The sequence below is a fragment of the Canis lupus genome, chromosome 17, assembly GCF_048164855.1.
Source record: "Canis lupus baileyi chromosome 17, mCanLup2.hap1, whole genome shotgun sequence".
In the NCBI taxonomy this organism is placed as follows: domain Eukaryota; kingdom Metazoa; phylum Chordata; class Mammalia; order Carnivora; family Canidae; genus Canis; species Canis lupus.
Genome location: NC_132854.1, coordinates 23,706,130 through 23,719,482, shown reverse-complemented (window position 1 = coordinate 23,719,482; position 13,353 = coordinate 23,706,130). Strand labels below are relative to the sequence as shown.

At 37.6% G+C, this 13,353-nt stretch overlaps 1 pseudogene; it reads left to right on the top strand.

Moving 5' to 3' along the window:
- Nucleotides 1-12,016: 12,016 nt before the first annotated feature.
- On the top strand, nt 12,017-12,546 carry LOC140607962 (large ribosomal subunit protein eL28 pseudogene; annotated as a pseudogene).
- The last annotated feature ends 807 nt before the right edge of the window (nt 12,547-13,353 follow it).

The following is a 13,353-nucleotide window of genomic DNA, read 5'->3' as shown; positions in this document are numbered from 1 at the left end:
ATGAATGCTAATTACTATTTTCACTTTTCATCTTTTTGTATAAAAGCAAAAGTCCTTAGGGCACCTGTATGGCTCAGTCAGTTAAGCATTCAGCTCTTGATTTTGGCTCAGGTCATGATCTCAGTGTCATGGAATTGAGCAATGCATCAAGCTCTGCACCCAAGAAGAGTCAGCTGGGAATTCTCTCTCCCTCTCCCTCTGCTCCTTCCCCCACTCCCACTTTCTCTCTCTCTCTCTCTCTGTCAAATAAATAGTCTTTAAAAAAAAAAGGAAATTTCTCTTCAGATTTCTTTCAGTGAACAAAAACAGGTACTAATGTAATTCTTTCCTAAAAACCAAGTGCCATAACACAAACTTTTAAAGAGTGGTGTATACCTGTATATATACTTTTATTTCTAGCTTCAATAAATACATTTTGATCAATATGATTGATACGAAGAAATCAAACAACAGTTTAGAATATGGAATCTTTTGTTTTGTTTTGTTTTGTTTTGTTTTTACCACGAGAATAATTCTGATGGAGAAGAGTTGCTGGTTGATTTTCATCAGCTCTATGATAGTAGGTAAAGCACATATAATTTTATCACTTTTGATTATTTTTAGCACTACAAACTCAGCTGATACTGAGACAAATTGGAATAAAAAGATTACTAAGTTTAGGTTTAAAATGTTATTTCCCACAGAGAGTTATATATTATCAACAGAGAGCATTAAGCCTCATTTTATTTTCATTTTTCCTTACTTAAGAAATAATACAGAGAGATTCTGCATACCATTTAGCAGTTTTCCCCAATGGTATATCTTACAAAGCTATAGTACATAATCACAACCAGAGTATTGACGTTTTTAAAGTTAAGATCCACTGTACTGTGGATTTGTTGATATTTGTTATGCTATAGTTTAACTTTGCAAGAGGAACAGGGAAAATACAACTGCTCCATCATCCTGAAAGGAAACTTCCATCATTAGGATTTTTAAGCTTCTTTTTGATAGCCAATTGGTAAACGATGACGGGGTGTATTGTTTATTTATAGTCAATATATTCCTGAACCTCTAAATATTATAAGATAAAATATTGTTTAAGTTTACCCATGATTTTAATCAGGAATACCTCTTTTCTCCTCCACACAGGAGAATGTTACACAGGAATGGATAATACTGGTATTTTTGTATTTGACAGGTTTTTTGCTGTATAAGTGAACATAATTTGAAGGAAAATATTGGAGGTTACCAATATAGCCTTGACATCCCCTTATTTTGAAAAGAAAGAAATAATAAGATTAAGCTAAATATCTACTATCATCGTAATAATTTTTTTCTAAATAAAAGACACTTATTTTTATCACAAAAAAGGATATAGCCTATGTGCAGAATAAAAAACTGATATCTATATCTAGGATTTATTTTGAGAACATGTATGCAATGGCTTCTATCTTCTTGGCTATATAAAAGGGTAAGATTTCTTTCTCCCTTTATAATATCTTATATTATTAAAAACATGCAGACAAAATGTCTTATATGTAATACATTTAATGCTTCAAATAAAAAATCACAACATAAAATTTTATTTTATGATGGATCATTGACATAGTAGCTATCATGACCCACGTTGTGAAATATGGTGATCTATTTATTGCAATGCAATGCAAATAGAGCACAACCTGATTTGCTTGTATATTTCATTGTTATGGGCATTATAAAAATTCAGTTTTACATAAATGTTTTTGAAAGATTTGGAAATCCTATTCTGAAATTTATCAATTCAGAGTATTTTAGGGAAACCAAAATAATATAAAATTTAATACCTTCCAAGCTACTCATGTCATCTTTGGTGATGCTAAGACTGGAAAGTAGCTTGTGGGCACTAGTCAAGGTGATTCAGTGTGTAGTGTACTAGATGGCTAGTTACACTTTGACTGGGCAACATGGCTGTGACTGTTCAACAGGATCAAATAGGAGTTAAAGTGAAAGTCAGATCATGGACTTTAAAAATTTTGCTAAAAATGAGTATTTGCATCTGTTAGCCCAAGACCCATGCACATGAGAGAAAGAGAACTTGAGCCAGGTTGGACAGGCAAGAGGTGGTGACACATAAATCAGAAGTAGGAAAGAAAAGACATTGACGTATAATAGAATCTGAAATATTTTAAACATGCTGGCTCATCAATTATCACTGTTAAATATATACATGGACTGTAATTCAACTGTGTATAATTACTTTTAGAGATTGGCTCACACTTAAATAAGCATTGTTGTGAAAATACTCATCTATAAAACAGATAATAGAATGGTAAAATAACACAAATTATAAGGATGCAGCCTTAAAAGATAAAATGTCTTGATTATTGTGGTTATCCTTGTAGTGATAATTGAGGTAACCTAAGAAGTGTATTTAAGAACTTCCTTGATTCCCCCTTTTTTCCAATGCAATATCACATGGGAAAATTATTCGGTCATTGATATGTCATTTTAAATGTATTATCATCCTTGGGATCCCTGGGTGGCTCAGCGGTTTAGCGCCTGCCTTCAGCCCAGGGCATGATCTTGGAGTCCCGGGATTGAGTCCCACATCCTTCTGCCTGTGTCTCTGCCTCTCTCTCTCTATGTGTCTCTCATGAATAAATAAATAAAATCTTAAAAAAAAAAGAAAAAATGTATTATCATTCTTGATAATGTCTTTAGGCCATGGAAATATGAACAATTCAATTTCCTGGTTAAATATTTACTCTTTATAATATCTAGTAGCATACATAATCTTCGACTGAACCAAATTAAGCCTTTGTGATCCTGAAATAAATTTATAGATGTGATACTTTCAATCTTATAATATCTTATAATAATCACTATTATTGACAAGTGAATATACTTTCAGTGAAATGCAGCATATTGATTATTTTGTACTAGAATTTGATATTAATAAAAGAGATTATATCTTCAACATAAAAGTTTCATTCTATAAAAAACATCACGTTTTCAAGAATTACATAACAATACCCTTATTTAGTCACTAGATAATATGTAAAGGATATGATGTAAAATAAACCCATGTCAATCTATAAAGACAACTTGAATAAATAGATATATCAAGAACACTGTCTAGGAGGTCTTCTCATTGTAGACTGAAGTAATAAAAAGCAATACTACTAATATAGTTGTGGATTTTCCTGGCAAAATACTAGAACATTAGTAAATATATGACAGAACAAAGTTATTTGGATTTCAGGTATTTTTCAGCTGTTGTGGGAAAAGTATAAGGAGACCACCAGCACTGAAATTTTCCTTCAAATATTATTAATTATTTCAAAGTATTACCTTGGTGTAAAATAATAAATGACAAATACCATTTGCTTCAACGTGGATGGAACTGGAGGGTATTATGCTGAGTGAAGTAAGTCAGTCGGAGAAGGACAAACATTATATGTTCTCATTCATTTGGGGAATATAAATAATAGTGAAAGGGAATATAAGGGAAGGGAGAAGAAATGTGTGGGAAATATCAGAAAGGGAGACAGAACGTAAAGACTGCTAACTCTGGGAAACGAACTAAGGGTGGTAGAAGGGGAGGAGGGCGGGGAGAGGGAGTGAATGGGTGATGGGCACTGGGGGTTATTCTGTATGTTGGTAAATTGAACACCAATAAAAAATAAATTAAAAAAATAAATAAAAAGAAATCATGAATAAAATTGTTTGTTAAAATACAGTGGTATTTCCCAAATTTCTTACCTACTGTCGAGGTTAGTATAATATGGTAGGTAGCATTCTTGAATGGAGCTAATGAACAATCTTCAGACCAAAGAGCTCACCTTTTAAATATAAAGAAAGCCTCTAAATAAATAATCATAACAGGGTACCACGTGTGACTTAGAAGTCTGAAAAGCATATTAGAAAAGAAATTAACTTGATCACAAAATTCATGCAAATAGAAGGTAAGCTCCCTTGTTATAAATTCAAATTCTGTGTCCTTTGGAGGAGAATATTTACTCATAATTTCTAATCAGTGGTTTATTTCCTTTCCTGAAATTCCCATCCAACTTAATGTGCATAATACATATTTCACTTAATCATATACCTTCTTGATAATAAAAAACAGTTATTTTTATGAAGTAGTATTAATCAAAAATCATATTTTTCTAAGCCTTGATTTTTAATATTAGCAATTTTACCTAAATTAACTTATCTTCTATCACATCTGAATCCTTGTTAAACTAATCTGAAAAATGACAAATTTATTAAAATAGATTTTTTTGGACATTTGTGATTGCTAACTTGCAACATCTTTTGTTTCCTATACTGTCACATTCACAAATGTTGGTTGTTTTATCACATATATATCATAGGCATATTTGTATATGTATGCATTCATATATGCTTATATACATGTATGTATGCACACATTTCTTAAAATTCTAGCAGCTGTTGCCAGTTTCTCAAAATGGTATACTCAGGTTTAACATTATTATTTCCAATAAAGCTTCTCCTAACAGTGTTCAAAATCATTGGTTGGGGAGCCTGAGATATTTCATATGTGAGTGTATTGCTCACTTTTGCAATAAACTAAAAGTGTAAAAAATGTCATTGGCATAGTGCAATTTCTCATTATTTCTTCTTATGACAGACTAAAGTAATAAAAAAGTACAATGCAATTTCTTGCCTGGTTTAAACCCTCATGAAGTTTATTATACTTCATGAACTAACATGGTAATGGTAAAAGCAAGTCTTGGCTAAAATATACATCAGTGGGACAAGGACATATGTTCTCAAAACTATGAAAAGTCCCAAGATAGAGTCTCACAAGATAAAGTTTCACAAATTTGCAACAAAAGTGAGTGAAGAATAAGGAACAACAATTAGATCTATCACAGCAAACCACAAGAACTTTTTAACCTTTAAAAATAGAGCTATAATTAACACTCATTCTCTAATCCCTTTTTAAAATATTTAATTAATTTCTTTGGAGAGAGAGCAAGCAAGAGGAAGAGCAGAGGGAGAGGGACAAGAAGACTCCACACTGAGTTTGGAGCCTGATACAGGACTCAACTGCATGACCTTGAGATCAGACCTGAGCCCAAATCAAGAGTCTGGCGCTCAATTGACTAAGGCCTCCAAATGCCCCCTGTGATCCATTTTTAAATCACAAATCCCACCAATTGAAAAAAGAAGAGGAAGAGGCACTATTGACTAATATAGTTGAGGAACTTGGTTTGCATTCTATTAAATGGTGAACACCCTTAATCTAGACAGCCTCATGTCAATTCTTTTGCCCTAAATCAGCAATTTGCCTGTGCTTCTCAGCCTATCTATAGTGATGCTATTGTTGTTGGCTAGGAATGTCTGAGGGCTCTCACCTGGGCCTGTACTACTTGTGGCAAGCCCCCACAGACATTTCCCCCACCAGAGCCAATGTTATGGCTGGACTGGCCCTTGTGGTTCTTATGATTACAAGACTTACCTTAGCATTTCAGGGAACTTTGAAAAGACATAGTGTATTATCCACAGGTCCTGGAGGATACAGCACACTTTCAAAGCCGCATGATGAGGTCATAAGAGGTGAAGGAGGGGCAGGACCTGGGGTTCTGCCTAACTGAGTTCAAGTGTGAGGTGCCTAGGATTTCATGGGTTCACTCCTTACTGGTAAATCTAAAACATAAGAGCAAGAATTAAAGCATGGAAAAGAAAAACAGATCACTGAAGTGGTCAGTTACCTAGGTCAACCAGGGCTTTTTAAAAAATAATTTCATGGTGGATCATCCTGGATCTTTATCTAGTTGTGTAGCCGGCAATTAAGTTCATTCAAGATGGATGTCCTTGAAACAAATGCTTTGGCAATTAAAGGGTTGATATCAGGCACTCAGAATACATTTTTTTAGAAAGTTTGTTGTCAAACACTTTCACTGCACTGAGGCGCTGACAATTTCTAATTCTTAAGTCTTTTTTTTTTATTTATTTTTATTTTTATTTTTTTTTAATTCTTAAGTCTTATTGCTAACTTCCAAACACATTTGTAAACTATTACCTCACCACCTTTCCTTGTGCTACTGTTGTGATATAGGCACTAACCATATCTTCTCCTGGATTGCTAAAACACTGAATTGTTCCTCTCTAGACCATTCAATATGATGAGTATGACCATATCAACTTGCAAACAATTCAGAACTTCTTGTACAGTGTACAAAGTTCTTTATCATTTAATCATATATTATTTGATTCTTGCTGCCTTGGCAAATTCATTTCTCCCCTCTCTAGATGCAAATGATTGTTAAAAAGTAAACCATAGGGCCCAAGTGGAGCCATTATGCTCAACCATCTCACTAAACTGGGGTTTAATGCTCAACCTAATGGAAGTTTCAAATTGCCCCAGAAATGTAGTCTTAACTCTTCAGTCAGGAATTTTCTGGTTAGTACCAATGAGGCAATCTGGTACATGGGCCCTGTCCACCCCACGCCTGTGAAGATGAGATAATCTACCTAATAAATATCCCAGCTTTTTTCCATAAGAGAAAGTGACCTTGTCTGAAATAGCCTTTTTTTTGTTGTTATTGTTGTTAGTAACTCTTGCCCCATCATCCCTCTTATAAAGGATCTTCCATTTTGCACAGCTCCTAAGAGCCCCTATCTACCTGCTACATGGAATGCTGCCCTTGTTCATTAATCACTTAGTAAAGCCAATTAGATCTTCACATTTACTGGACTGAATTTTGTTTTTTAATATGATAATTTCCAATTGGTCAGAATCATTATTATTTTTCTGTAAGTTTTCTCAAACTCTCTCACATGATATAATTCATTTTTTTCCAATCTGCCTAGAATTCCATTATTCTTACTCTTTATTTATTTAAATCCTATTTATCCTTCATTTCTTTCAAGGCTTAGCTCAGGTGATATCCTTCCTACGACATATTTCCAACTATTGTACTCAAACCCAACTTCTTGTACTGTAAATTTTTAAAGCTCATTTATTTCCCTCTGTGTTTTAGGATAAAATTGAAAGCTAACTATATTCTACTCCATAGAATTACATAGATACACAGATACGTAACATAAGTTTCTGAAATCTCTTTTGTAATTAACCTTTTGGAATGTGTAAACTGTTTTTTTTTTAAAGATTTTATTTATTTATCCAGGAGAGATATAGGGAGAGGCAGACACATAGGCAGAGGAAGAAGTAGGCTCCCTGCGGGGAGTCTGATGCGGGACTTGATCCCAGGGCCTCGGGATCACCACCTGAGCCAAAGGCAGACACAGAACCACTGAGCCATGCAGGTGCCCCCCAACTGTGTTTTAGGAAATTTAATATAGATTATTTCAATTTTTCTCTTCTTAAAAATATATTTTAAAAAATCACATTGAATATTTTTAAACTTAATATGTTTTGGCTTTACCATATATAGCACTGCCCTTGCTAGCACCACATGGCCTAAATAATGATTTAATTTATTAAAAACTTGTTAAGATAAACTGTGGAGCCAGTTTTATATAGAAGAATAGACATTTTCTGTCCAGAGTTTAGGAAACTATGTAACAATAAAAGATAAACCTTGAGTCCTGTAGTAGTAACTCTGAAAGAAGAGAGGATAATGATTTAGCCACACTCTGTTTCAGGAGTTGGAGTTGAGTTGGAAGCTTTGAACTCTTCCATGTTGAACTGGCTTATCCAAAAGCAACCTTGCCCTTTTACCAGGTGCCTTGGCAGGAGGGAAGCCCAGCTTGGTCATAACCCAGAAAGAGCCATTAACTCTTCATCTGCCATGAGCTACTTTCATTCTTAGGGGAAAATGATCTGATATAAAACTGCCAAGTGACCCAAGATAGCAAATGGCATACTGTAGACTTGTTACCTGGTATTGCTTCATTTTCTGGTTTTTCACATTCAACTAAAGGGATCTCTTTCTCCTTTGTCCTTTCTCTTCCAAGTGAAAAGAAGAAAAAAGAAGAGAGAAGAAAGGGAAAATAAAGGGAAAAAAAGAACAGAAAATAAACCTTTGATTGTACTTAACTATAAAGCAGGCTGCAAAGAAAAAATTACTATACTTAAATAATGCAACAGTAGCAAAAGCCCTTCTGTAATGTGCACAAAGACATCAATTCTCTCTTTATTGTGATTATCAACATTGTATTTTCACTTACTTAATTTGAAAATTTTAAAGAAACTATGAAAACAGACATATCAAAATCATCTTAAAGGAGTGGCAAAAAAATTGTAAACTAGGTGTTGCTCAGAATCTTAAAACCTAAGTGTATTTAAGCCAAACACAAATATATCTATACTGAAGAAAATTACATTAAAATAGTAGATAGCTGAACACAGAAAAATCCTGGAAGAAAAGAGGTAATTTTGAGATGGTTAAATAAGTTCAATATGTCTTTTACAGAGTACGTAGATGATTAAAATGACAAATTAACTTCTTATGTCACGTTCATTTAATGGCCTCAATATATAAATGAAAATCGCTAAAAAAAAAAATGCAACAATTTTCACAGTAATTATAAACTTTTGTTTTATAGAAACAGATGGGATGTCTACTAAACAGAGAGACCACTTAATGTTTAATAATATGCTTTTCCCCTTGGTACTGACCTTTGGTTGTTTATTAAGATATTTAAATATATTTCACTCAGTAATAGATAATTTCAATTAAAGAAAATGAATATTCATCCTTTACATTAGCTTAATAAGTTTGGTTTATAATATGCACCTCAGAATTAAAGAGGTAATAAGTTAATATAAGTATTTTCAGAAAACATTCTTTGCTAGAGTTAGATTTATGGAATGTCAAATGAAATGTTAAAATCTCTAAAATTTAGCAAAAATATTTATTATACTTTATTTAATATACATACTGTTTCAAATAATTAATGTAAATGAAGTTAAACTGATACATTGATCTCTAGGTAAAACATAAAACATATGAATTTTATACAAAGAATTCATAAGAAAAATGTCCACAATATAACATCAGAAGTATATATTTATGTTATAATAATAAACTATACAAGGTGAGAAGAAAGCAGTGATAAAAAAACTTTTATGAAAGTCAAGGGGCAGAGGAGGGGCAAGATGGAGGAAGAGTAGGGTCCCCAGGTCACCTGTCCCCACCAAATTACCTAGAAAACCTTCAAATCGTCCTGAAAATCTACGAATTCGGCCTGAGATTTAAAGAGAGAACAGCTGGAATGCTACAGTGAGAAGAGTTCACGCTTCTATCAAGGTAGGAGGATGGAAAAAAGAAAAAAAGGAACAAAGGCCTCCAAGGGGGAGGGGCCCGCGAGGAGCCGGGCTGAGGCCGGGGCGAGTGTCCCCAGGACAGGAGAGCCCCGTCCCGGAGGAGCAGGAGCTGCACCGACCTTCCCGGGCGGAAAGGGGCTCGCGGGGAGGTGGAGCAGGACCCAGGAGGGCGGGGATGCCCTCGGGCTCCCGGGGACACTAACAGACATCTGCGCCCCGGGAGAGCCCCACACCCCGTCCGAGCTCCCTAAAGGGCTGCAGCGCGCACGGCGGGACCCGGCGGGACCCGGAGCAGCTCGGGGGGCTCGGGCAGAGGAAGAGGCTCCGTGCGGAGGGGCCTGCGCGGTTCCAGGAGCAGCTCGGGGGGCTCCGGCGGCGGCTCCACGGAGGGGGCTGCGCGGCCCGGGAGCCCGAATCCACCAGCGCAGGCTCCGGAGCACAGGGCGCCGGGACACAGCCCAGGATCCCGCCTCCCCCGGGACAGGCAGAGGCCGGGAGGGCCCAGGACAGCGAGGACGCTCCTGCCCCAGCTGAGCAGATCAGCGGCCCCGCCCCGGAGCCTCCAGGCCCTGCAGACGGAGAGCTCTGGGGTTACTCTGGGGGCTGACTCCAGGGCTCCAGAGCTGGCCCCGCCACTGGGGTTGTTCCTCCAGGGGCCTCACGGGGTAAACAACCCCCACTGAGCCCTGCACCAGGCAGGGGGCAGAGCAGCTCCCCCAAGTGCTAACACCTGAAAATCAGCACAACAGGCCCCTCCCCCAGAAGACCAGCTAGACGGACAAGTTCCAGGGGAAGTCAAGGGACTTACAGTTTACAGAATCAGAGGATACTCCCCCTTGGTTTTTATTTTTTTTGTTGTTTTGTTTTGTTTTTTGTTTGTTTGTTTGTTTGTTTGCTTTTTGATTTCCTTCCCCCACCCTTATTTTCCTTTCTTTCTTTTTCTTCTCTTTTTCCCTTTTTTTCCCCCTTTTTTCTTTTTTTCTTTTTTTCTTTTTCTCTTTTCTTTCCTTCTTTCTCTCCTCCCTTTTTCTCCTTTTCCCAATACAACTTGGTTTTGGCCACTCTGCACTGAGCAAAATAACTAGAAGGAAAACCTCACCTCAAAAGAAAGAATCAGAAACAGTCCTCTCTCCCACAGAGTTACAAAATCTGGATTACAATTCAACGTCAGAAAGCCAATTCAGAAGCACTATTATACAGCTACTGGTGGCTCTAGAAAAAAGCATAAAGGACTCAAGAGACTTCATGACTGCAGAATTTAGAGCTAATCAGGCAGAAATTAAAAATCAATTGAATGAGATGCAATCCAAACTAGAAGTCCTAACAACAAGGGTTAACAGGGTGGAAGAACGAGTGAGTGACATAGAAGACAAGTTGATGGCAAAGAGGGAAACTGAGGAAAAAAGAGACAAACAATTAAAAGACCATGAGGATAGACTAAGGGAAATAAACGACAGCCTGAGGAAGAAAAACCTACGTTTAATTGGGGTTCCCGAGGGCGCCAAAAGGGCCAGAGGGCCAGAATATGTATTTGAACAAATCCTAGCTGAAAACTCTCCTAATCTGGGAAGGAAAACAGGCATTCAGATCCAGGAAATAGAGAGATCCCCCCCTAAAATCAATAAAAACCGTTCAACACCTCGACATTTAATTGTGAAGCTTGCAAATTCCAAAGATAAGGAGAAGATCCTTAAAGCAGCAAGAGACAAGAAATCCCTGACTTTTATGGGGAGGAGTATTAGGGTAACAGCAGACCTCTCCACAGAGACCTGGCAGGCCAGAAAGGGCTGGCAGGATATATTCAGGGTCCTAAATGAGAAGAACATGAAACCAAGAATACTTTATCCAGCAAGGCTCTCATTCAAAATGGAAGGAGAGATAAAGAGCTTCCAAGACAGGCAGGAACTGAAAGAATATGTGACCTCCAAACCAGCTCTGCAAGAAATTTTAAGGGGGACTCTTAAAATTTCCCTTTAAGAAGAAGTTCAGTGGAACAATCCACAAAAACAAGGACTGAATACATATCATGGTGACACTAAACTCATATCTCTCAATAGTAACTCTGAACGTGAATGGGCTTAATGACCCCATCAAAAGGCGCAGGGTGTCAGACTGGATAAAAAACCAGGACCCATCTATTTGCTGTCTACAAGAGACTCATTTTAGACAGAAGGACACCTACAGCCTGAAAATAAAAGGTTGGAGAACCATTTACCATTCGAATGGTCCTCAAAAGAAAGCAGGGGTAGCCATCCTTATATCAGATCAACTAAAATTTACCCCAAAGACTGTAGTGAGAGATGAAGAGGGACACTATATCATACTTAAAGGATCTATCCAACAATAGGAGTTAACAATCCTCAATATATATGCCCCGAATGTGGGAGCTGCCAAATATATAAACCAATTAATAACCAAAATGAAGAAATACTTAGGTAATAATACACTTATACTTGGTGACTTCAATCTAGCTCTTTCTATACTCGATAGGTCTTCTAAGCACAACATCTCCAAAGAAACGAGGGCTTTAAATGATACACTGGACCAGATGGATTTCACAGATATCGACAGAACTTTACATCCAAACTCAACTGAATACACATTCTTCTCAAGTGCACATGGAACTTTCTCCAGAATAGACCACATATTGGGTCACAAATCGGGTATGAACTGATACCAAAAGATTGGGATTGTCCCCTGCATATTCTCAGACCATAATACCTTGAAATTAGAACTAAATCACAATGAGAAGTTTGGAAGGACCTCAAACACGTGGAGGTTAAGGACCATCCTGCTAAGCTCTTTCCGTCTCTCGCTGCCGTAAGGAAAGGAGCAGCCGCCATGTCCGCTCACCTGCAGTGGATGGTCGTGCGGAACTGCTCCAGCTTCCTGATCAAGAGGAACAAGCAGACGTACAGCACGGAGCCCAACAACCTGAAAGCTCGCAGCTCCTTCCGCTACAACGGTCTGATTCACCGCAAGACTGTGGGCGTGGAGCCGGCGGCCGACGGCAAGGGTGTGGTGGTGGTCCTGAAGCGGAGATCAGGCCAGCGGAAACCCGCTACCTCCTATGTGCGAACTACCATCAACAAGAATGCCCGGGCCACCCTCAGTAGCATCAGGCACATGATCCGCAAGAATAAGTACCGTCCGGATCTGCGCATGGCTGCCATTCGCAGAGCCAGTGCTATCCTGCGCAGTCAGAAGCCTGTGATGGTGAAGAGGAAGCGGGCCCGCCCCACCAAGAGCTCCTGAGCACTTGCCCCTGTATCCAGAGCAATAAAGATGTTAACCATCAAAAAAAAAAAAAAAAAAAAAGGACCATCCTGCTAACAGATGAAAGGGTCAACCAGGAAATTAAGGAAGAATTAAAAAGATTCATGGAAACTAATGAGAATAAAGATACAACCATTCAAAATCTTTGGGATACAGCAAAAGCACTCCTGAGGGGGAAATACATTGCAATACAAGCATCCATCCAAAAACTGGAAAGAACTCAAATACAAAAGCTAACCTTACACATAAAGGAGCTAGAGAAAAAACAGTAAATAGATCCTACACCCAGCATAAGATGAGAGTTAATAAAGATTCGAGCAGAACTCAACAAAACCGAGACCAGAAGAACTGTGGAACAGATCAACAGAACCAGGAGTTGGTTCTTTGAAAGAATTAATAAGATAGATAAACCATTAGCCAGCCTTATTAAAAAGAAGAGAGAGAAGACTCAAATTAATAAAATCATGAATGAGAAAGGAGAGATCACTACCAACACCAAGGAAATACAAACAATTTAAAAACATATTATGAACAGCTATACGCCAATAAATTAGTCAATCTAGAAGAAATGGACGCATTCCTGGAAAGCCATACACTACCAAAACTGGAACAGGAAGAAATAGAAAACCTGAACAGGCCAATAACCAGGGAGGAAATTGAAGCAGTCATCAAAAACCTCCCAAGACACAAAAGTCCAGGGCCAGATGGCTTCCCAGGGGAATTCTATCAAACGTTTAAAGAAGAAACCATACCTATTCTCCTAAAGCTGTTTGGAAAGATAGAAAGAGATGGAGTACTTCCAAATTCGTTCTATGAGGCCAGCATCACCTTAATTCCAAAACCAGACAAAGACC